Here is a 24,319-nt window from a genome sequence, read left to right on the forward strand (position 1 = left end):
TCATTACATATTATTTTTCTAAAGCACCTTAAAAGATAATTATTTCTCATTTTCTGTAGGTTTGTAGCCATTTCACCACAAATATTGTTTAAAAGTACTCAAGGAATTTGACGTATACTGTACTAGAGGAGAAAAAAAGGTAAACCAAAGTATTAAAAAAACAATAAAGGCACCTCTATGAATTGCTTCCAAATAAAGGGTAGATTGAGTTGAAGTAAAGAAAGAGTTTTGAACAGGAACCAAGGTCTGACCTGGGAAACATTGTGATTTGTCACAGGCAAACTGATAAATTCCACGGATTAAGAGGAACGTCTGAAAATTTAGACAAGAGCATGACCTTTAAATTTTTTTCGATTCTAAGAGCCTACAATGTTCTGTATAAAACTTGAGTCTGAAAAGTGGTTGGGACTAAACAATGGCAGATGATCCTGTCGTGGATCTTCAAGGTATTGGAGCCATCCATTTGTGAAGGTGATGGAGTATGTAAAGAAAATATAAGGTCAGATAAGGTCAGTTTGCAACCAGGGGCCATTCAAAGCTAGGGCACATGCCTTTTTTTTTTTTTTTTTTTTTTTTTTGAAGGCTGGTATCATCATTAAAAGCATAAGAGAGCAAGCAGGGGTGCATTCTGAGCCCAGGCTAGGAAAGAGGGCATTGCCACTTCTGCAGCGTTCTATTGGCTGCAGCAAGTCACAAGGTAGCCCAGCTCAAGACGTGAAGAAAAGTTTGTTGGGTGAAGCTGCAAAGTCCCCTTAAAAGAGTTTTACTATGGGAAAGGGTAAAAAATAAAAAGGAATGTCTATTAAATTCATCCAACATCCACGTTAGAGAATATACTTCATTAGATTATTTATTCACTTTCCTTTTTATATTTCAGTGATTTCTTTTGGATCTTCTACCTCCCCCTTATAAAAAAAAAATCTTGACAAAATTCAAGGCAGCAATTAAAGGCAATCTTTGGTAAATTTTAAAAGGTTTCGTATTCTAGATAATGTTTTTCCTAAGTTTGAAGCATTGCAAAAATGTTTTTCAACATTTTGAAATTGTGTCCATTGTTTTCTGTAATATATCATTTATGGTACATGTGTTATTAATCTGATGTTTGTTCCTTTGTGTTTGACCTGCTCTTTTATTCTACATTTGACATTTTGTTTCTAATGGTTAATTTCTACTTCTGTACCTAATTGTGAGATTTGGGGTTTTTTTTCCTAATTTATTTTTCTTTTCTTGACTCTCTGCAACCCATCTGATCATTTGTATCTTTCTGAAATTCTAGGTGATGCCAGTTGTTATTTCTTCAAGTATTTTCTCTCTCATATATTTTTTCCTCTTCACCTGGAACTTATGTATATATTGAGCACTACTTTTGTCTTCCATAGATATTACATTTTGCTTTATATTTTCCATATCTTTATCAATTTTAGGTAGCTTTTGAAATAGAACATTTATCGATTTTTTTAGTTCTTTAATTCATTCTTTGCGTTCTATTTGTTGCTCAGTCTAAACAATGTTTTTAACTGGTCCCTTATAATGGCTTCCTTTTCTTTACATTTCCAATATTATTTTCCCCTCTAAGGATATTTTTCATATTGTGAGTTCTTGTTTTGGGTATTTTATTTCTTCTGATTTTTCTGTTTTAAGTTGTTTAGTTTATTGTGAGGTTTAAGTTTACTCATTTTTATAGTGCTTTAATTCCTCAAAGATTTCATGTTTTACTGTTAATTCATGTCACTTGAAAATTATTACACACTGTACCAGGATATAAGAGTTTGGATCCCACTGGTGAATTAAGGCGGGTGAATTCCTCAGAGTCAGATAAACTTTCATGTTGCGATCTGGGTTTATCCTTTCCCATCGTAGGAAGCCTCCCATTACTTAACGCAGGCACTGCTCTTTCCCATGGACTACCTCCTATTGAGCTAATCTATCCCATTGGGGTAGAAAGGGAGTTATCAGTATCAATAATGGCAAGCTGAATGGCGCTTGTTAAAATACCCCTTAACCTAAGCCGCATCCAGCTCCCCTAATGTTGCACGCCCTCAGAGTCTCTGGCTCATACAGATCCGCTGCTGGTGCCAGTGGACCAAGTAATGATACCCTCTAGGGTATGAGTGAGAGAGAAAGAAGCAGAGCTGGAAAGCTATCATACCACCTCTCCTACATTTTTGGTGCCTTGCCCTCTGCCTCACTAGGCTGTCATTTACCCCCCACACACTAGGCTCTTGACATATTTTGTCTTCTTGAGGGTTTCCCAGGGTTTTGTCGTCGTTGATGGCTGTGTGTGTATTTTATAGTTGTTATTTGCCTCTGGAGTCTACCACCCTCCCTCTCACTTCCCGGCCATCTCCGAGGGGTAAATTTCAGAGGAGCCAGCAGCTCTGTGTTTTGTGACATTCTGCTTGGAGGCAACTTCTAAATAATTGTTACTGGACCCCAATTTAAATTGAGGGGCACTTTCTAACCACAATTTACATTTTATTCTCCAGGCTTGGCACTACACTTCTTATAAATTTCTCTTGTGATAAAATAACATGTATTGGCTTCTGCAAAGCTTGCCAAAGAGCAGCCCCACACTGTGGTCCAATTTCTCAAATTTTGATATTAAGAATTTACATCCTCAGGCCTGCAGTAGGGCACAGAGGTATGCAGTTTAAAAAAAAAACTATCGTGGGTAATTCTCATTTACTTTGTCCACAGCCCATAACCTAAAACAATTGCTAAGGGCAATCTCAACTCAGTGAGTAAGGCACAGTAGAAGTCAAAGGATATCTTTAGTCTCTTAGGAAGCTCCTATCCCCCTTCAAGGAATAACCTAACTTGTTAGGAAATTGTGTGCCTCTTGGGCGAGGATGAATAACATTTTCTAGCGTGCTACTTTACAAAGAAATTTCTTAGACATATTTATTCCAGTAATCTCTCATGTTACTGATTCTCCATGTTAAATATGCTGCCAGAAACAGTGCAAAAATAGGTTTTTCTGGACCTGATGACTTTGTGCAGGTAGTGTAGATTCAGGCCATTGGAGGGCTGCTTGAATTTCTCGGTAGAGACATTTTCCTCCACGCAGAGATGACATATGAGCAAATACATTTCCTTACTGTCCATTTTTTTTTGCAGTTGACTTTCACAGACTGCTCCTTCACTGTGTCCTTTGAGGCACACGGACTTACGCAGGTGTCTCTCATCTGACTATCCTCTTGGCACATTCCCAAGGCTCCGTCTTGGTTACCGAAGATGATATTAGAATTGCAGCTTAAAGTTACATGAATACTCAGAACATTCAAGACCGTGTGCTTATCGTGATTTGTGTTTATGATTTGGGGGGTTTCTTTTTTTGACTTTTTGGGGATTGTCTTTACTTATGAGGATGTTTTTGTGTTTGGTTTGTTCTTGTTTCAATTTTAGAGTTTTGAGCTGTGCATTTTGAGCAATCCATTTTCTCTGCAGTTACTTCCCAGAAATCAGTTTCTGCTTTCTCGGTGCCTACCTGCAGCCCCACAGGACCTTTTATGTACCCTTATCTAATAATCTTTGGCACTTTATAGTTCAGCCATTTACTTTTTGGATCCATATTGAACCAAGTAAGGGTAGTCATTTCCTGTCACTCATTTATTCATTACATCGTCCTAGCAAAGTAGCTGGTATATATTTGGGTCCCAGCGACAAGTATTGAATAAGAATGAACAATGGCGATGAAACCATTTGAAAGGACTCATCTTCCTGCTGGCTATTGGCTGGCGGCTACCTCATTACCTTGATACCTGGTGCGGTTTTTTCCTGCTATACACATTGCTGTCTCCTTAAGGCCGTTTACAGTATGACAGTTTGTTGTTTCAAGGCCAGCAGGAGAGATTCTCTAGTGGATACACACACACACACACACACACACACATATATATGTAGCCGACACCATCACCTTTGCCATATAATGTAACCTAATCAAGGCAGTGACATTCCCACATTTTTGTCATATTGTTTTGGTTGGAAGCAAGTTAAGAGAACCACCAACACTCAACAAGAAGGAACTGTACAAGATCATCAATCACTGGGAGTCAGCTTGTAATGTTTGGGCTGTCCCCTCCTAGCATTACAATAGGCTGTTTCCCTAACATGGAGAGAAGTGAGTATTGATTGTTGGTAGACTGAAAACAGATTTTCTGTAAAAAAAATATTTTTATGGTGTATTAGCTCTAAACTATCTCAATCTCCTCCAATTAACAAAAAGCCCAGAGTCCATTTTTCTCAAACTCTAAAGGAATGTATTTTGTTTCATTCTAAGAAGGAAAATAAGCTGGAGACATTTTCTGACATTTTATTTACTGGAAAAATAAAAGTGAAGTCTTATTTACCAATTAAATTATTGAGGAAAATGGATATCTAAAGTTTTTTTTTCCCTAGACTTACATAGTACTCTATTTTTTTGGTCCGCAGAATCAGATCATCAATAAAACACAAAGGGTTGTGTCTGGCAATGAAAAATATCAGGACTTTGTGGCTTATCTACATGTTTAATGGCATATTTTCTAAATGATATGGTTTCCCACATATTATCAATTTATAGCTGACATCATCTTAATTTATTTCATCGTGCTAATTTCAGCAAAATCCATCAGGCACCATACTCATTTGTTTTGATATTTTTCATTTTTTCCTCCTGTCTTTTCACTCCAGTGTTTTCTGTTCCCTGTGTACTTTCACTGTTTCCGCCCGAGTATAGCAATGTCATGCATTAGCAATTCTCTTGAATAAGGCAGGGCACACCATGAAATTCAGCATTTATATTAACTGCTCTTTTTGGTTGGTGTTTATTTCAGTCTCAATACTCGTGTGAGTACAGAGGTGAGGAAAAGAAGAGAAAAAAAGATAGCACTTTCTTTCAGCTAACAACACATAGTAGAGATTCAAGATAATTGAAACAGACAGACACAATAAAGCAATTAAATTTTTATTTCTTTTTTTAATTAAGCTTCTGGCACTCAACTAATAACAAATTCACATACAGATGAGGTAGGATAGGGCCTGGGATAAAGTAGTTGAGAAAGCTTGACAACAGTTTAAAAAAAGGCCTAATTTTACTTTTATTTGACTTTCAACCAAGAGACCAAATGCCGAAATCAAAACAAACCCTAAGGCTTATACATGCCAGTATCTAATGTGCTCAACAAAATAGCAACTTTCAGTATTATAGTGAGTAAACAGCTTCTTGCCTGATGGAGAAAGTGAAGCAAAAACTTGAAACAAATATTGTCCAAATTTGAATTACAAATTTTCATTGTATACAAAGGAAAACACCAAAAACAACAGAATAAAAACTAAAACTAAACCAATAGACCAGTAGTGAAACTAAGCTACTTTTGTTTGCAAGGATAAATCCTAAATTTATTAAGATTTATGTATGGATTTTGACTTAGTATACAATTGTATGAACTAGGAGAATGCCTTTTAAAATCAATTTAACTATTTATATGAAATTATATGAAACTATTTTCAGGTAATATTTGGTGGTACAGCTGTCATTATTCCTCTTTTTTTAATGGTATTAACAAATAAGCATTTTTCTAGTTTTTTTCCCATTAATGTTCTCACAATATCAACCCCCAAATTTGAGGTCCATTATATATTTGCATAAGTCAAAAAAAATTATTATCAATATGAACATTATACACAATGTCTCTTTATATTCAGAATATGTATCCTTGTTTTTGAAGACTATATTTAGCTGCATGTCATCTTTTTGATCTGTGAAATTCAGAGAAAGTTTATTTAATTAAAGAAAATACACATGAAATTACTGGTTGGAGAAGGTTAATTTTCCTAAGTTTAGGATATTAAATCAATGAAAAGATACAATAAAAATGAAATGCAACACTGTCAGTGCAGGGCAATATATGTACAAAAAAATAGGCAAGCAACAGAATTGACAAGGTCCAATTAACTTCTCAAATTTAGTGTATTCAAAACTGAACTTATGATCTTCTTTTCTAAATGTGATCCTCCCGTAATGCTCCCAATACTAGAAAATGACATTTCCATTTTCCATCTGACTCAGACTAGAAACCTGGGTGTCATCATTTCCATCTCCCTCTCACACTGCCTGCGTCCAACCTATCACCAGCTGTGCTGTTTTCTTTTATTCTGCTCGTATGTCAAGTAGTCCTCTTTTCCCCTTTGTCGCTGCTGTCACAGTAGCCCCAGCTGTCATCATTTCTTATCTCTGCTACTTCACTAGCATGACAATACTTCCTTCCACATCTACTCTTATCTTCCTCCAAATTTCCTGATTACTGTAACCAGAGTTATTTCAAAAAATATGAATCAGATCACATTATTTTTGGTTTTAAAATCCCCCAATGACTTTGTGGTACACTACGGATGTTATTAATGATCTTAACCTCACTGGCAGATTTCTGCATGTTCTTGTCTCTGACCATCTCCCAAACTTTGTCAAGCCACATTCATTTTGTTCACTGCTTCCATCACACCGTCACTCCCACAGGTGTCTTACTACCCCATACCTTCTCTCTTCCCAGCCTCGTCACGTGGTATATTCTTACTCATCTTCTGATCACTTGCCTGATCAAATGTTTCTATATTATATTGCCTATTATAGATGATTTCTTGTTACGACTTTGCATGTCACACTATTCTGAGTAATTTTCATTTATACTATTTTACTAGTATTATTTGTGTAATTATTAGCTTATTGTCATTATCTCCCACCAGATTTTAAGGAATATAAACCAAGAAAATTTATTTCTTCCTTGTTCTATTCCCAGTATTTGGCACTGGGCTAGCTTATAATAGGCAAAGAAAATTATTGTTGAATAAATTAGTAAGAGGCTAAACATTAGCATGTGTTAATATTCAAATATTGTAATTCTCTAGCATGGTACATTTTGGAGAAATAATAGAGGAGCTATGGGAATTTAAAGTTGAAATAAATTTTAAAGTCTCCTAGGTCATTCTTTTATTACCAGCTAAGTCTCAGAGAGAATTACAGGCTTGTTAGATGTCATGCCATTAGTTAAAGTCAAAACAAGGACAAAAAGTACGGTTTTCCACCTCCCAGTCTACGTCTGTGCTATTGGTAGTTTGGATCTTACTACCATCACTGTGTACATTTCTTTAACCCTTTTCACAATAATGTGGGTATTACATTTGCATCCACAGGTCTTTTTTTTTTTCAATTGAAGTATAGTCAGTTTACAATGCTGTGTCAATTTCTGGTGTACAGCACAATGCTTCATTCATACGTATACATACATAGATTCTTTTTCATTATAGGTTATTACAAGAGATTGAATACAGTTCCTTGTGCTGTATACAGTATAAACTTGTTGTTTATCTATTTTATATATAGTAGTTTATAGTTAATCACTTATTTTTGTTGGAAACTACACTTTGATTTCAGAAATACCACTAAATGCTCATTTTTCTACATCTCTGACCACTCTGCTTTCTCTATTTGTTCCTGAAATGTAGCTATTATTCAAGGTTCTGTTTTTGTTCGCCCACACCTTTCATGTTCTACAACAATTCACCCGATTCCATACACTGCAAATCCTTCCACTACTTTATATGATAGTTGACCCAACATTTAAATCCCAAGGTGATCTCCTTTCCTTGTCTTACTAAACCAAATAACCAAAGATACTTATGGTAGTAGCAGCTGGAAGTAGTTGGAAATCTCATAATGTCTTAAAGAAAATAAGAGTCATCACCCATTCTTCAAAACAGTCTTTGCCAATTTGAGACTGAATGTACAGTGTGGTCCTTCTTCTGCTTGCCAAAGCCTGAAAAGGCAGAAGCATCACATTCTCTGTCACCCCCACTCCCAGCCTCACCACAGTCAACTTGTCTACCTCTGTGGACTCTCACTTCAGTGTTTCCAGGCTCTGCCTCCTCATCTCTGTCCCCACAGTCACTGCCTTACTTCTGTGGCTCTGCTTCTCTCAACTACCTCATCGCATCAAATTTAACTGCGAGTTAAATTTTCTTTCCAAGCCACACTTCACGGTATGTCTGGGTTCCTTTTTAAGCCAAATGTTTATTACGTTTTCCTGAATCAAATGCTTTAGCAGCAAGTATTTCCCCGTCTTTAACATAAAATGCAAGCACGTTATTAGTCTACTCCTTACGATTCTTCCTCACAAGTGACAAAACCAAACGCAGATTAGTTTGAGCAAAAAAAAAAATATTGTCTCATGGAATCTAAGGAAGGAGTCAGTAATCAAACTACTAGAAAGGCAAAGAAGCTGGATGTAGCAGAGCAAGGAGACTCAGGCACCACTGAGATACTCTCTCCTTTGTTCACAAAATTTCGTAAACAATTAACATGATTCTCTCTCACTTTGCGCTCGCTCTTTTCAAACGAGGGAGTACTAGCTATAAACAAGACCTCGGATTTATATGAAACAAATTGAGGTTATGATAATAATGTTTTTCTTCAAATTAAGGTTATGATAATAATGTTTTTCTTCAAATTAAGGTTATGATAATAATGTTTCATTTTCTAAAACACATATTTCTGTATAAATAATAACAGAAAGAAGACAATCAGGGTCAAAGCAAAGGAATAAAAGAAAATAGAATACCTATACAATTACTGAACTTCAAGCACAAATCCAAAGTCCTTAGGTGAGAACTTAAGCAACTGAACCAGTGTAATATATATATATATATATATATATATATATATATATATATATATATATATATATATTACTGTCCTACTTCAGACATATCACAAAGTTTGAACTTTATTTTCTCTTTAATAGTTGAATTGACTTGCAGGAAAAGCTGAAAACATCTTTCAGGGAAAGAAAATGAATTGTGGTTTCAGAAAATATTTACAATACAAGATCGTTCCTGCAGTGCTGTTCAATAAAAGACTACTGTGCTGCTGTTGTTCAAGATGTGAAGCCAGATCTTTCCCACCGTTGTTTTGTCAGCAGTCATGCAGTCGACAGTGGCATCCAAAAGAAAGTAGCATTTCTTAATACTCTTAATTTCCACATGTAGCCACAGAACTTAGCACGGTATGCGTTTGAATCTAATTTGCTTCCTTTCTTATTTGTATATAAAATGTATGGTTTCTAAATTGGTTTAATGGATGCAATTATCAGAACAATATTCATTGGAAGTGCTGTGTGTTAGGAAAAAATCCATAAAAATAGAAAATACATTTTCTGGATAGACTTGTATAACAATTTTAGCTCAAGAAATGAGCAGATCAGCACTATGTGACTGAACAGCGTTCTTTTTAATCTGTCTTGAATTCTGTGTGTACCATTAGAATCTAAGCCCCTTGAGAACTGCTGGGACTTTGTTTTGTTTAATACTAAATTCCCATTGCCACAAACAAGTAAGCATTTGCCTATCATTTCACCTATACGTACTTCTAATTCTATTGTCCTTTTCTTTTAAACCATACTAACACCCCTGTTTAGAGAGTTATAAATCTATAGCATTTGTAGTTAGTACCTACTATGTGGAAACCTTACACAGAAGCTGGTAAATGTTTAAGCTATACCAGGGACTCTTCCATACATCAAGTAACAATTTGGAAAAATAGAAGAATTTGTTATTGAGCCTGGAATTTAAAAGGCATGAAGAGCCAATGAGTGGACCGTGCGTATATGGATGGCGTGCTTCACACAGCCTCTAGGTCTAAACAGTTTGTGTTTCCAGCAGTTTCTGAGTGCCTAGAATACAGAGGACAACAGCTGATTCTTGATTTTCGGTTCTGTCCATTTCAGTAATACTAGTTGTTCCCAAATGCGTAAAATATCTTCCCTATGCTTTTCTCATGCCAAATTTATGCCCCCTTTTGTTCCCTTTTTAACTTGACTCTCATACCCATAGCTTTACAGAGTAAAGCAATTATGCTAAATTTTTGTTCTAGAAAGATAAGAATAGAGATACTTATACTAATTATCAAGAGAAAATTTTAAATATAAATAGGGTGTTGTTGAGAAATAAAAGTCCCTCCTGAAATAGTTAGGGATTGTCTGAAATATGAAAAAAACAAAAAAACAAGAAGTGAGGACTGACAAAGTAAAACATCAATAGAAAGTGGGTAGAGGGATTCATATATGCAGAGCCACTTGTTGATCACACATTTGTGCAATTGGAGGAATATATTTCCAACCAACAGGTCTCAAAATTATAGCCATCACTGCATTTTATGTGAGGTCTCATAAAAACTCAAACTTCAAGTTACTGCTCAAAAGCCCACGTTGAATAAACCTAGAGGGAAAAAGGAAATATGTTCTCTAACATATCATGCCTGGCAAAATGTGGAAAGCCTCAAAAGTTCAAGAGAAATTACAAATATTTCAGGGTAAAAGTTGATTAGAACTGTGAGAACCTAGAGGTAGTTTTGAAAAGTATTGTAAAATTTGAAAGTACTTGTTAAAATAATCAGGTATAAAAAGGTAGTGATAAAAATGTAATCCAAAATTGCCCCTGGATTTCTCCATTGGCTAAAAAGTCTATAATAAAGGATGAAACTACTTTAACTCATTTCAAAACTGCAATTTTTTAGTCGGAAAATTTGAAAGCAGGAAGCAGAAACTCTCCCTGGCTTTTTGTAAATTGTCTAACAATGTGTTTGAATGTTCCCTGCAAATGATCATGCTTGGAAACATTACCTATTTGTTGGCAAGGAGCAGACTTTAAAAGTTGTAGGCAGAAGTCACCCTGCAAATAAACACTAAATAATTCATTTCTGTGTATAATTCACAGAGAGGCTAATGATATGTGGATAAATAAACAAAAATAATTTTTATTAAATAAAAACTAACATTTTTCTTCTCCCATACTTATATTCCCACATTCTCTATTAAGCAGTATTTAGATAGATAATCCCCAAAGTCATGCTCTACCACAGTCTAACAGCAAAGTGTGTTTCATGCCATTGCTTTTATTTTTCTGCATCCATCTGTATAGACATTTTTTTAAAAGTACTCAATTCTTCCTCCTTCATTTCTTTTAATTAGATTTTACATTTTTCTAATTTGTCACCGATGAAAACTATTCCAAAATAATTCCTGATTTTCTGACTGGAAGTAATTACCATGTATATCAATCTCTTTAAAATGTTTGTGGTTTGTATACCAACTATTTTTTTTCTTTTTCCCATTCACTGGTAAAAATTTGCCTTAGATCTAGTAATCTTTTTAGTAAATGTTTCTTGAATGAATATCAAAGTATCACATGATTTTGATCAAATCCTAAAAATATACACTGAAAATGTCAAAATGCTTTAATTAAAGACCCTAATTGATTATTTATCATTATGAAAATTTGTAAGTAACCTTATTACATAATTGTCACCTTCAGTCACTTTTCATTTACACTTAAGAGTTCATGTCAAGGATGACATTCCAGAATTCAGGACTAATTATTAGGAAAGTCATTATAATTAACAGAGTATTTCCCATGAAATGTGTTTTGACTATTGGCAGTATTTTGTATGTAATAAAATCAAATTATGATACTTAACATTTGCTCAAAATCACTTCTTAAGAGCAAGTTATCTTGTGCAATTTTTCTTTGCTTTCTTGGTCTCTTAATTACTACAAAATGGCTAAAATTGTGAAGTATACTCTGTTTATACTTTATTATAGTTATATATCCAACAATCTTTTATTTTGGACAATGTGTTATGTTGACCCAAATGTTCTTTTATTGATTAAATTGTTATAAAAATATGTTTAGTGACATATAAAATATAATTCTATCTTCTAAATAGTAACTATAATTTTAATAAACTTTAAAAACAAAACTCTGCCTTTACCCAGTTATAAGTTTCTAGATATGTTTATTGTCAATGTGAATACAGAAGAAATTCTTGATTAGTATTTTATCTTTTTACATGTATATTATATTTGAAAGTATTTTATAATAGGATTTGTAACATTAATAATGTAATTTATCAAATCTATTGAAATGTAATATTTTATATAATGTAAATATTAATTCATGATGCCCTCTAAATGAGTAGATTTTGTTTCAGTTTCCACTACTTAAACAAATGGTTAGCAGAACTACATTTAAAATAATATTAATTTTTATTTAACAAATAAATTAATGTAAAGGAATATAAAAAGCACACAACAGACAGAATCACAAAAAGAAAGTTGAAATGATGAAATATATTCAGACTCACTTCCAATAAAAAGATATAACTGAGAGCAGAGTTGTTTAAATTTGCTTTTAAAAGTGGTAACACATGTTTCAGAAACTAACTTCGCTAATTCTGTTGTCTCTTAACTAAACACATATCTAGAAAATATAAGTGATTGTCTTTTCTTAATCTCATATAGAAACTTCTTTACATTTTTACTGTTAAATATAATGTCTAAACATCAATTTTGCAATTTTTTGTACATGCTTTTTATCAGATTAAGGATGTATTCATTGATTTCTAGTTTGCTAATCTTTGTTTTCACTGCTGAATACATACTGCATTTTTGGACATACTTGTTATGCATATATGGAGAGAATGATTTAATATTTTTTAAATTGTATTGATGTTAGAAATTCATTAAATTGATTGATACGAAGATTTTTAAAATTTCATTCCTTTAATGCTTATAGTATTTTTATATTTTTAATTTTTAATTTTGTGTAATACTGCATTTGAGTGATAATTTTGTGCCAAAGCAGGCTGTAGTTTTCATTCCACAAGATTTGATGCTTAAGATATTTTTATCATTCAGTTCAAATTATTTATTAATTTTCATTGTATTTTTTCTTTAACCTATATGTTGCTTAGAAGTATATTTCAAATTTTTAGAAATATAGGGATCACCAACTTATCTGTTTTTGACTTGTTTTCTAGTTTATCCAAAGAATGTCAATCTTAGAAATTTGTTGAGACATGTTTATGGTAGAATATATGAAGAATTTTTTTGAAAAGCATATGATGCCCTTGAAAAGACTGCGTTTTCGTAGCTGGTGAGAGTTCCCTATATTAAATCAAACTGTTAAAATCATGTTTCCCAAATCTGCTCTCATGTGATTTTTTTTTTGCCTGTTGTCATTGTTACTGAGGAATATGTGTATAATTTTGTATTTATCAATTATTTTCTAGTAGACATCTCAATGTTTTTATTTTTGAAGGCCCTATTAGTAAAAAGATGCATAATAATTTAGAATTTTAATTTTTTTCTTGGTTAAACTTTTTATGATGAAATATCCCTCTTTGTCTCCAATGCTGTTTTTCACCCTGATGTTTACTTTGATATTTATATAGTGCTACCATATTTCTTTTATTAATGTTTTCAAGTTATATCTTTTCTAAATTTTCTTTTTCATCTGTTTGGTATTCTGTAACTTTAGATGAATTTCTTGCATGCAGAAGATGGTTGAAATATGGTTTGTCTATTTAATTTATAATTAAGTGTCTATATTACTGTTTTAATTGGATGGCAGTACAGATATAGTTAATGTAATTAATAATGTATTATTTTAACATCTACCTGTGCTTTGTTGGTTTGCTTGTGCTGTGTTATCTTTCCCTCTCACTTTTACCTTCCTTTTCATTAGCTATGTATTCCCTGTTCTATCATGTTTTTACTGTGTTAGTTTGGAATTTAAATAGTTTTATGATTTTTTAAAAATGTTGCTCTAGACTGGATTACAGCATGCATCATTGACTTCTGAACAGCTGATGTTAATGGCACATTTACATTTCCCCAGATGTAAAAGGACATTAGAATACTTTTACTCCATTACTGTTTTTGACATGTATACCCTTGTATTTCTCATTTAAAATTTTTTCTATATATTTTCAAATTCTGCAACACAATATTTTTATTTTTTATAGAGTCAATGACTTGTTAAAGATTAATCTGTGGAATTTACCTTTTTATTGTTCTTCCTTTTATTTTGAATTTTTCTTGATCAAAAATTACATTCAGGTTCAAGGCATTAAACAGGGACTGGATTTAATTCTTGTCTAAAAGAAATGAAAGCTGGACAAAAGTTATTGTTATTTATCTCTTACAGTGCCTAATTTATAAATTACCCTTCATCATATGTATGTATGTATGTATATATGTGCACACATACATACATATGATGAAGGATAATTTATATATATATATATATGAAAAAAACATGGCATATATAGGATTCGATACTATCCAAGATTTCAGGCATCCATTGGGGGTCTTGGAACATATCCCCTGTGGGAGCCCATGATTGGGTTAACAAATTGTAACAGATCCCAGCCGCTTATCTCCTTAAAGAAGATGTGCTTAGTAACTGCCTTGAGGTTTTAGCAATGACCCAGGCCCCCAGCTATAAATGCTGGGTGTGCCTGCTGTTAGTCTTCTATCCCCAAAACAGCCTTGGGCTGGAATGGTAAAAAGCTGCAGACTCAGAGGTGAGAAGGCTGCTTAGCCAATGACGGGTAAGATCCCCTGAGAGGGGCAACCTAAGACAGGCACAGCCACCTGAGTCCAAGAAAAATGTTGTTAAGCCTCTGATTCTCAAAGGTTCTGCCCTGATAAGCTAAAAGGCTCAACACGATTATGATTCACCAAAAAGGGTCTTCTGACCTTGAGCCAAACACCAACAATAAACAAAGCCTTTGTACTCATTGTGATCCCACCCTGTCCTTCCCTAAATTCCTGCATTCCTCCTTTGATTATACACAATAAACATGGGAGCATTTGAGAGGCTCATGGAGTTGGCTCCCGACTCCCTCTCACTCTCTTGACTTTTCCACAGAGTCTTGAGTAATTTATTCTGTCTCGGTGGGACTTCTGCTGGCCAGAACCCACAACTTGTGATGAACCCACAATACCCCACAGAGAAAGGGAGACTACTGTAGTCTTTAAAGTCTGTGATTTCCAAATCTGTCTGACCATCAAATACTATTTGGATTTCTGTTAACTTGAATTCTTATCCTTACTCCTGACCCATTAAATCAGTCAGAAGTATGATGTGGGAGACCAGGAATTTTCAATTTAATAAGATTCCAATTTAACTCTGTTGATCTCCCAGTTTCAATACTAGGGCCTAAGCTATCAAAGTATGATTCATTTTGAAAGAATCAACCCATTATATTTCAAAAAGGAGGAAGTCAAGTTTCTAGCTATAGCTCCTTGATTACTAGAGGAATAGAGCAACTGATTGGACAATTTTTCAGATAAACCATCTTGAAATAACATTTTAACACTGTCACATAAGTAGTACTAAAACCTAGTAAAATTTATGAATTAGTTTGGTATATATCATGTCAAGTAGAATGCATTATTTAAATTGGAAACTGAATAATTCTATCCTTCAAATTTAATTGATAGGTATTATTTTTAATACTGATAGAGAAAGGAATAATCCATAAAAATGATATTATAGGTTTGATTGATATCAATAATTTTTATTTTATATAGCATTTTATGCCATTCATCTACAGTAAGAAAATCTTCCTAATGCAATATGCTGTATGACTAGTCTGAAATATATTAGTTCCCTAGCTTAGTCAACCATCTAAAAGAACTAGAGAGAAATATGTATTCATATTTGTATTAGAAATATAAAAATTATTTTATAAAGGCAATTTAACATGTTTTCATTTGTTTGAGAGTGCCTTGTGAAGTATTACTTTAACAAATCTACTCAAGAAATTAGATGCCTGCCCTTGAGGCCAAAGCTTTAAGGTAAGGAAACAGGTTTCTTTCACAGAAATACTGGTTGCTTTTCCGTTGGTTGCCTCTCTGCTGGGTTCAGAGATTATTTCAAGAAATATACCAATCAGATTCTAAAGGAGGGGAATCTTCAAAAGATCTGAGACATCATCTTGGACATTTAGAATCAGAACTTCTGTTTCTAAGTACACTTACTGGCATCAATATAAGAAATTACTCTAAGAAGACAGATGACATAATGAGCACTGAGATGACAGCAAAGGGCATAAAGAAAGTTCTGCAGAGACACAGATTACCAGGAAATTGCCACATGATTACATTTCGACTTGAATTTCAGATTCTGGAAATCCAGAATAAGGAGAGTGTGTCTTCTGTGATTACTGACCTCAGCATAATAATGGAGTCCACCGAATATTCAGAATTCAGTGAATTTGTGTCTAGCAAACAACCAACCAACCAACCCATTTAAAATATGGGCAGAAGAACTGAACAGACATATTTCCAAAATAAGAAATGCAGGTGGCCAACAGGAACATGAAAAGCTGCTCAACACCACCAATACCAGAGAAATGCAAATCAAAATCACAAAGAGATATCATCTTACACCTGTCAGAATGGCCATCATCAAAAAAAAAAAAAAAACCACAAATAACAAATGTTGGCAAGGTAGTGGAGAAAAGGGAACCCTTGTACACTGTTGGTGGGGATGTAAATTGGTGCAATCACTATGGAAAACAATAAAGAAGTTTCTCAAAAACCCAGAAATAGAACCACCACGTGGCCCAGCAACTCCACTCCCGGGCATATATCCGAGAAAAACAAAAACATTAACTCAAAAAGATACATATACCCCGCTAGTAACAGCAACAGTATTTATAATTGCCAAGATACGGAAGGATCCTAACTGCACAACAATAGATGAATGGGTAAAGAAGATGTAACATATATGTGCAATAGAATACAACTCACCCATTAAAAAGAAGGATATTTTGCCATTAGTGGCCCTTCATTCAGTTTTTTTTTTACACTTCAAAAACCAGAATTTTATAACTGGTATTAACATTTTCATTGCATCAAAAACAACAAAATACCTAGAAATTAACTTAACCAAGGAGGTTACCTAAACTCTAGAAACTATAAAACATTGACAAAGTAAATTGAAGGTGATACAAAGAAATGGAAAGATATCTTGTGCTCTTGGATTGGAAGAATCAACATTATCAAAATGACCATACTACCTAAAGCAATCTACAGATCCAATGCAACCCTGTCAAAATACTCACAACATTTTTCACAGAACTAGAACAAATAATTCCAAAATTTATATGGAACCATAAAAGACCCTGATTGACAAAGCAAAAAAAAAAAAAAAAAAAAAGATTTTTTTTCAACTCTTGTTATATCAATTCTGATATCTTCAAAGCCTTTGTCTCAAAATTTTCTACTGTTAGTATGTTAGTATTTTCACAATCTTGGGTACTAATGTTTTATTTGTATTGCGGACTCATTTGGATTATGAAAAAGTCCATTTTAATACCAAAAATTTTGGTCCAAATTTAAATAGGTTTTATTAAACAGTAACAACTTATTTATATGGTAAGCTCAAATTAAAATCTTCAATATAGCAAACAGTAAAAAGCAAAATGTTTTGTGCAAAGTTTTGCCAAAACTGCAATTTCTAATATTAAATGATTAAGAAAGAAAGTGGATGGTAACTAGATTTGTAGCAGTGATCACTTTGTAGTGTATACAGATGCCAAATTACAATGCTGTACACCAGAAACTTACATAATAAACAAAAACCAAAAACACAACATAGTTGTCTATTGAAATAATTAATTAATCAAAAATATAATTGAGGGGGAAATAAAAGATAGAAAGTGGATACTTGGCATTTCTGGGATTGGTAGTGTTACATAATTTTATGATTGAAATGATTCCCAAAGTTGCTGGTCTGAAACTAATCTATCTTCCTGCCTACCTGTCTGTCTGTCTGTCTGTCTATCTACCTAATTTATCATTTATCTATATATTTAGTGAGTAAGTATGTATTGAGTATTCTTTGTAGTGTTCTAGGAAGCATGGCATTTCAATACACTACTGAAGTATAAATTGGTTTAAACTTGCTGAAAGTTGTATCAAAAGTTTTGAATATCTTCGATTCAGGAATATAGCATTGGGGAACCTAGTCTTAAAAAATGATGTATGTATACAAAATTTTAAGTAGAAGGATGTTCACTGAGGCATTGTTGAGAAAAAAAAGATAAAGCATAACATTAAATATTAGGAACTATCCTTAGGTTGCCTTATCAACAGTCATATAGGTCACACAAAATCTTTGCTAATTGAATCTAAACATGCTTTTCTTCATGTACTCACACTGTGGTAGAAGATGTGCCCTCCTCCTTCTAGGAGTAAGGTCTTTAATTATTCACCTCAACTTGGCTCACATTCCAGCGAATACCTATTGGCCCTTTGGGGGTTTTCCTCTTCTCAGATCCTTCGTTTGTCCTGTTAATTTCCTTTATTTCTTCCTGCTCAGAGGTTGATACCAGGCATGTTTTGTGGCTTTTCATGGTTTGGCCCTACTTCTTTGTGTTTTGAAGAGATGCACTGTAGTCAGGTTTGTTGTAAATATTGTCTATGAATGTGCTATCTGTTCTTATGTACAGATTTAGAAAGATTCAAAATTAGGCTTCTGACACTGCCACCAAGTTCCCAAAAGTCCTATACTCATCATTTTAAACATGAGAAGATTTGATTTCTTCTTGTTAAAGATAGAAAAACCAGTGATAACAGCACTAAAATAAATCTATAACTAAAAGAATAGAAAATAAAGAGCTTATCACAAATGTCTACACTTTAGTAATACAGAATATGAATTTGCTAATTGAGCATCACCATGATTAACCTGTAGGCATTTACTGTAACTGCTTTTTTTTTTTTTCCCCATTATATCTGAATACTGTGGCAGAGACCATTTTCTTTTGACGTTAACTGCTCCCTGGAATGTGTGTACCTTAGAATCAATAAAAGTTGCATGACCTTTTGTGTGAAGGGATGCAAAATTTTTTCATAAAAACTGAGCAAATTCTGGGGACAGACATAAAACAGCTACCTATAGTGAATACATGGATTTGGGTTAACAGCACAAATTTGCATTTATGACTTTGAGCCATGTATTTCACTCATAGAGGATTTTAAAAAATTAAATCAGTAATTGTAATGCTAATAAATTGTAGGTTACTATTTAGCTTTCTTTGTTTTACTCCTACACTCACTCTCTCTGACTGATGATATAGCATTTCCAGCAAAGAATTGGCAATGATAAGACTGAATTAATTTTCCAGTACTCTAATATGTCAATTATTAGCTTCAGAAATCACAAAGAATAGTAGAATCAGTTGTTAAATTATTAATAGAAAGAAGATATTAGAACTATAGAATCAGTAATAATAGGTTTCGGTTGAAAACATATTATAGTCAAGATCTTGTAATTTTTAAGAAAAGTTTTTATTAGTGCCAGATAGTGACAACTGTACTGCCTTTCTGTTAGTTGGTTTAGTATCCCATGACTAGGATTAGTATCTTTCACTGCCTAACAAATTGAAAGCTTGGTAGTCTTAAATTGTAAACCCCTTACTGTAGCTTGGAACAAAGGACTACATTAGTCCTGAAGCACTTTATACAGAAGGACGTCTTACTACATGTTCACTGCCTGTATTTATAACTCGAATGATGAGAATCTCAGCTTGCTGTATCCCCATCTTTCACATGCTCCCCTTGTACTCTTCTGTGGGCACATGGAAAATATTACTTATTTGAGATCACTAAGTTGCTTCTTTACTTCTCCAAAGACAAGATAGGGAAGGGAAAGAGAATTTCCAAAGCTTGGACCTAAAAGTCAAGCCTTGGAAGCCAATATCCACTGGCTTAGTTTTGGTAGGAAGACTACATCAGCTGTTATTCTCCTATAGAATATCCAGCTCCCCCCAAATTTTACTAAGGCTCCACGTGTATTTCCTTATTTATAGAGGCTGCCGATTACGCTGCTTATTCAATTCTTTTCCTTTCTGCTTCTTTCTTCAACCACTTATGATTTTGTTCAATTTGTTAAAATAGAAACAATACCTCCCACTGCATAACTCACACAACTTTAAGTACATGACGCTATGTACAGATTGACAAGCCTTATTTTGTTGTACAAATGAAAAGTAATATGACAATACCTTACTTCCATAAAGTCTTGAATTTATTCATCTGTATCTTTTCCTTAATCCTGTGAAATATTCACTAGATTGAAAACTATTGGTACAGTTGAAAAATACACCACTTTCAGGGGAAAGTATTGAACAAACCTCATACATAATTAATCGTGCGTGCCATTGTGAACATCGTCATGTTAAGATGGAGGTCACAATTAATGAATGGCTTAAACGACAGGACAAATAATGGATATTAGCTCTTCAAAATTTAATGGTGATTCACATGGTAATTTATTAGCAGCATTGTTTATGAAGATTATCATTCACATAAGAATACCTCAGTTTTTAGTTACTTGATTTTTCTATTCAGAATCTTTAAGAAGTATCTTTGAATACATCTACACAAAACGATCAGGGTTTACTTGTTTATATCTGTTTGTGTCTTTAATGCCTTATTTTGGATATTAAAATGAATATTCAACATACAGAACCATTCCAGGAATAATAAATTGTCCCTACTATTTTTAGCAGTTAGGAAAGTTCATTTGAAAGTTAATGCTGGCGACTGTCATAGGTGAAATGCTAATGAATTAGCCTCAGGAAGGGACATGACTTTCTTGGCTGTTTTACTTGAAGGCTTTGTAAATGTGTGTTATGTTCCAATGCTTATGAATATCATTAGAAATTCCAACATTAGAATTCCTTGCCTAAATCAATTCGTGGCCATGTATAAATCACTATTTTTAAAATCCTTAAATTTGAGCTGCTTTCCCTCCATATGTTTTTGTATTATTAGCTATTTTATTGGCTATAAAAGTAAATAGATTAACTAGTACATTTTCAAGTGGAGTAGCAAAGGATGACAAATTTGTATGAAATCTTTTTTATAATTTTGAACTTATGTGAATAATCTAACTCAAATATTTTGGCATCTAGTGTAGCTTAATGTATATATCCATATGTCAAATTGTTTATGAGATACTAGTTTCAAATATATACTGTATCTCAACATTTAGAAGAAAATTATCATCATCAATATAAATATTTAACTGTTTTACTTATAAGGACAATTTGGGAAGGAAGCATTTGAAAGCCTCACTTCAGTCCTCCACTAAATTCTGGTGATATACTGAACTTTTTTCCTTCCTAATGTATTCATAAAAGTAATTGGCTCCTGAAAAACCACTCAGATGTTTTCTGACCTGCTATAACTTTCAGGAATTAGAGTGACACAAGGAGAAAAGAAATTTCAACCATCATTAATCAGTGGATTGCTTTCTTTTAAAAGTCAAAGTAAAAGGCATGCATTTAAATTTAGCAATGCTTTTAGGTGCATAAAAGTCATGATGATCCACCATTCTTCCCTTAATTACATTTTCTCACGTAAAAATATGTAGAGAATAATCTGATTACATAAGGTTTCTAAATTTTGTAAGCATTTACAATTTAAAAAATAACAATTCAAAGATGTCAAAGACAATTTCATCCACATTATAAAGGTGAATAGATCAGAAAATGTAGTCTAAAAGCCTAAGCAAATTGCACATTTTCAACCCTAGAAATATCATGAGTACCAACCACTTGTTTCATATTTCATGGAAACATTTACAACTGATGTTCTATCATTATACATTCCATCATTAGACATTCTGTCATTTTTTTCCCCACGAACTGTGGTAATCTTTTAAAAAAGAAAGGTAATTTTGACATTTATTTTACTCATTAATTTATAACTTTTTAATGTTATAATTCCCCTTATTATATGATCTCACACTCTGATTATGTGTTCCACCCATAATGTCAAATGTTTATTGCTGTTTGAGGGCAAACAAAACTTTTAAATAAAGGATGTCTCCATAGGCACAAGCTTATTAATTGTAGCACACTAGTGAAATAAGACCAGATTTTAGATTTGCAGATAATTTATTTTGGATCCTGGTGGGATACATACTGACTGTGTGATGTTGAGGATGTCATTGAACTTTTACTTGAACTTCAGTTTCCTCATGTAGAAATTTGGGGAAAAAATATATCCAGCAAGTAGGAGTGCAGACAAAACTTACACAGTATTTAGAATACAGTGCGTTTGTTTTAATAACTTTTATATTTTAAAATAGTTGTAGACTCATGGAGCAGTGAGTTTCCCTATACTTACATCTAGTTTCTCCTACTATTATCATCTTAACATCAGTAAACACATTTTTTAAGTTAATGAAGCCATATTGACATATTATTATTGACTGAAATACACACTTAATTTACATTTCCTTTGTTTTTGCCTGACGTTTCTTTTCTGTTCCAGGTGCTCATCCTGGACACCCCATTACATTTAGTCATCATGTCTCCCTAGGCTTCCCTAGACTGTGACAGTTTCTCAGATTTTCCTTGTTTTTCGTGACCTCAACTGTTTTGAAGGGTCTTGCTCAGATATTTTGTACAATGAGCCACACGGGGCCACAATTTCCTCATGATTAGATTGGGGTTAAGATTCTGGGGGGAAAGATCACGGTGGGAAAGATTACAGAGGTAAAGTGTCATCCTTGCCATATCATGTCAGATCATTTCATATCACGGATGAGAACGAGGCAGTGTCTATCAAGTTTCTTTATCATAAAGTTATTCTTTTGACCCTCACCCTTTCCATACTGTACCTGTTGGAAAGAAGTCACTATACACAATCCATACAAGGCGGAGAGTTATATTCCACCTTTTTGAAAGGACAATATATACATTTTATTTGGAATTCTGCTCTGGTCCATGTGGTACTGGAGACAGCATGAACTAATGTGTAGCATGGGTTTTGACTAGTCTCTCCATTTATTTATTTGTTTTGGTCATTTATTTATATCAGTATGGACTCCTGGATAGTTATCTTTATCGTTTTTGGTTATAATCCAATACTACGTTATGTATTTTGTTGCTCAGACTGTTCCCTCTTGGCTATTGAGAGTGTCCCTGGGACTTTCCTTCCTAGTTCTGTTTTCCTTTGTGAAAAGAGCTGTGTCAGGAATGACTGAGATATGACCTGAGGACCTCTGAGATTGCCACCCGTGCTGGACTTCTGCTGAACACTCTAAAATAAAACCACTGAATCGTTGCTAAGTTGCCAAAAGGAAGGATGCTGATGAGCTGGACTGTTTCTGGACTAGGGAAAACAAACCTTTCCCCAGTAACAGATGAAATGCTATCCATAACCCAATGGTATGTGTGGAACAATTTTACCTTTTCATCCAAATTTTTGGTAACAACTTTTGTGAACCTGCATTAACTTCCCACCTTTTCTCATAAAAGCCCCTGCCCAGTTTCCTCCAGTGGGACACTATTCTGAGTTCCTCCAGAATCTGAGATCTAGCCCCAAATTGTAATTCTAAGATCACAAATAAACTGCCACCTTGCCTCTTTATTACTTGTGGTCCTTTTGGTTGACATCTTTTATTTTAGTGTTTTTAGGACTTCCTTGCTTTCTGGTACTACAAGATTGTCCAGGCGTATCTTGTGTATTCCTAGCACCAGCCCTAGTGTCAGCCATTCCCATCTTTCTTAAAGGGGACCTGGTTCCTTTTATTGAAGAGTAGTATTAGAAGTCAAGACCTGGGTGATGGCTGTGCTTGTTGCTATTGCAGTGTCCTTGCTTCTAAGACCTCTTAACTGAGAGACCAGTGAGATATGTGTGCACAGTAACCTGCGTGTATGCACACAGCTCTAAGTATTTGCACATGTCTCCATCTGGATCTATATTAAGCTACCTATGAGTTTATGCTGGTGTCTCCAACTGTAATCTGGTACCAAATGGATCATGCTAGACTTCCCCCTTTGCTTCTGTGTAATCACCACACCAACAATGAGAAATTTGTCTCCTAGCATCTGCCATTTATTTACTTGTTTAATTCCAGTATACATGAACATGGGGTTCAAATTGTTAACCCGTACCACCATGGTCAAGAACTTTGCCAACTAGAGGACAGTGCTTGCGCACAGTGCCTTTTGCCTTTAGTCTTACGGTCTCCACTTATTTCTAAAATTACTCAGGTCAGCAGTTTCTTAACTCCATTTAGTGAGGTTAGTGCATTTGTGATACAATTAGATTGTCATAGTCTACATTCCATTTTGGTACTCCCTGACATCTTAAATTATATTTTAAATTGCATACATTAAGGTTCTTTATGCTGTGAAATTCTCTGGGTTTTGACATATGCAGAGTGTAATGTACCCACAATTTTATTATCATTCAGTATAGTTCACTGCCCTTAAAAATCCTTTGTTGGTCATCTATTCAACCCTCCCTCATCCTAAACCCCTTATAACCAGTGATCTGTTTATTATTATTATACTTTCATCTTCTCAAGAAGGTCATATAAATACACTCATATAATGTGTAGTATTTTCAGATCATTTTTTTTTACTTAGTAATTTTGTGGCTTTCATTTATACCTTTATAGCTTTGCCTTATGC

Source organism: Vicugna pacos, chromosome 5 (genome assembly GCF_048564905.1).
Source record: "Vicugna pacos chromosome 5, VicPac4, whole genome shotgun sequence".
Classification (NCBI taxonomy): Eukaryota; Metazoa; Chordata; class Mammalia; order Artiodactyla; family Camelidae; genus Vicugna; species Vicugna pacos.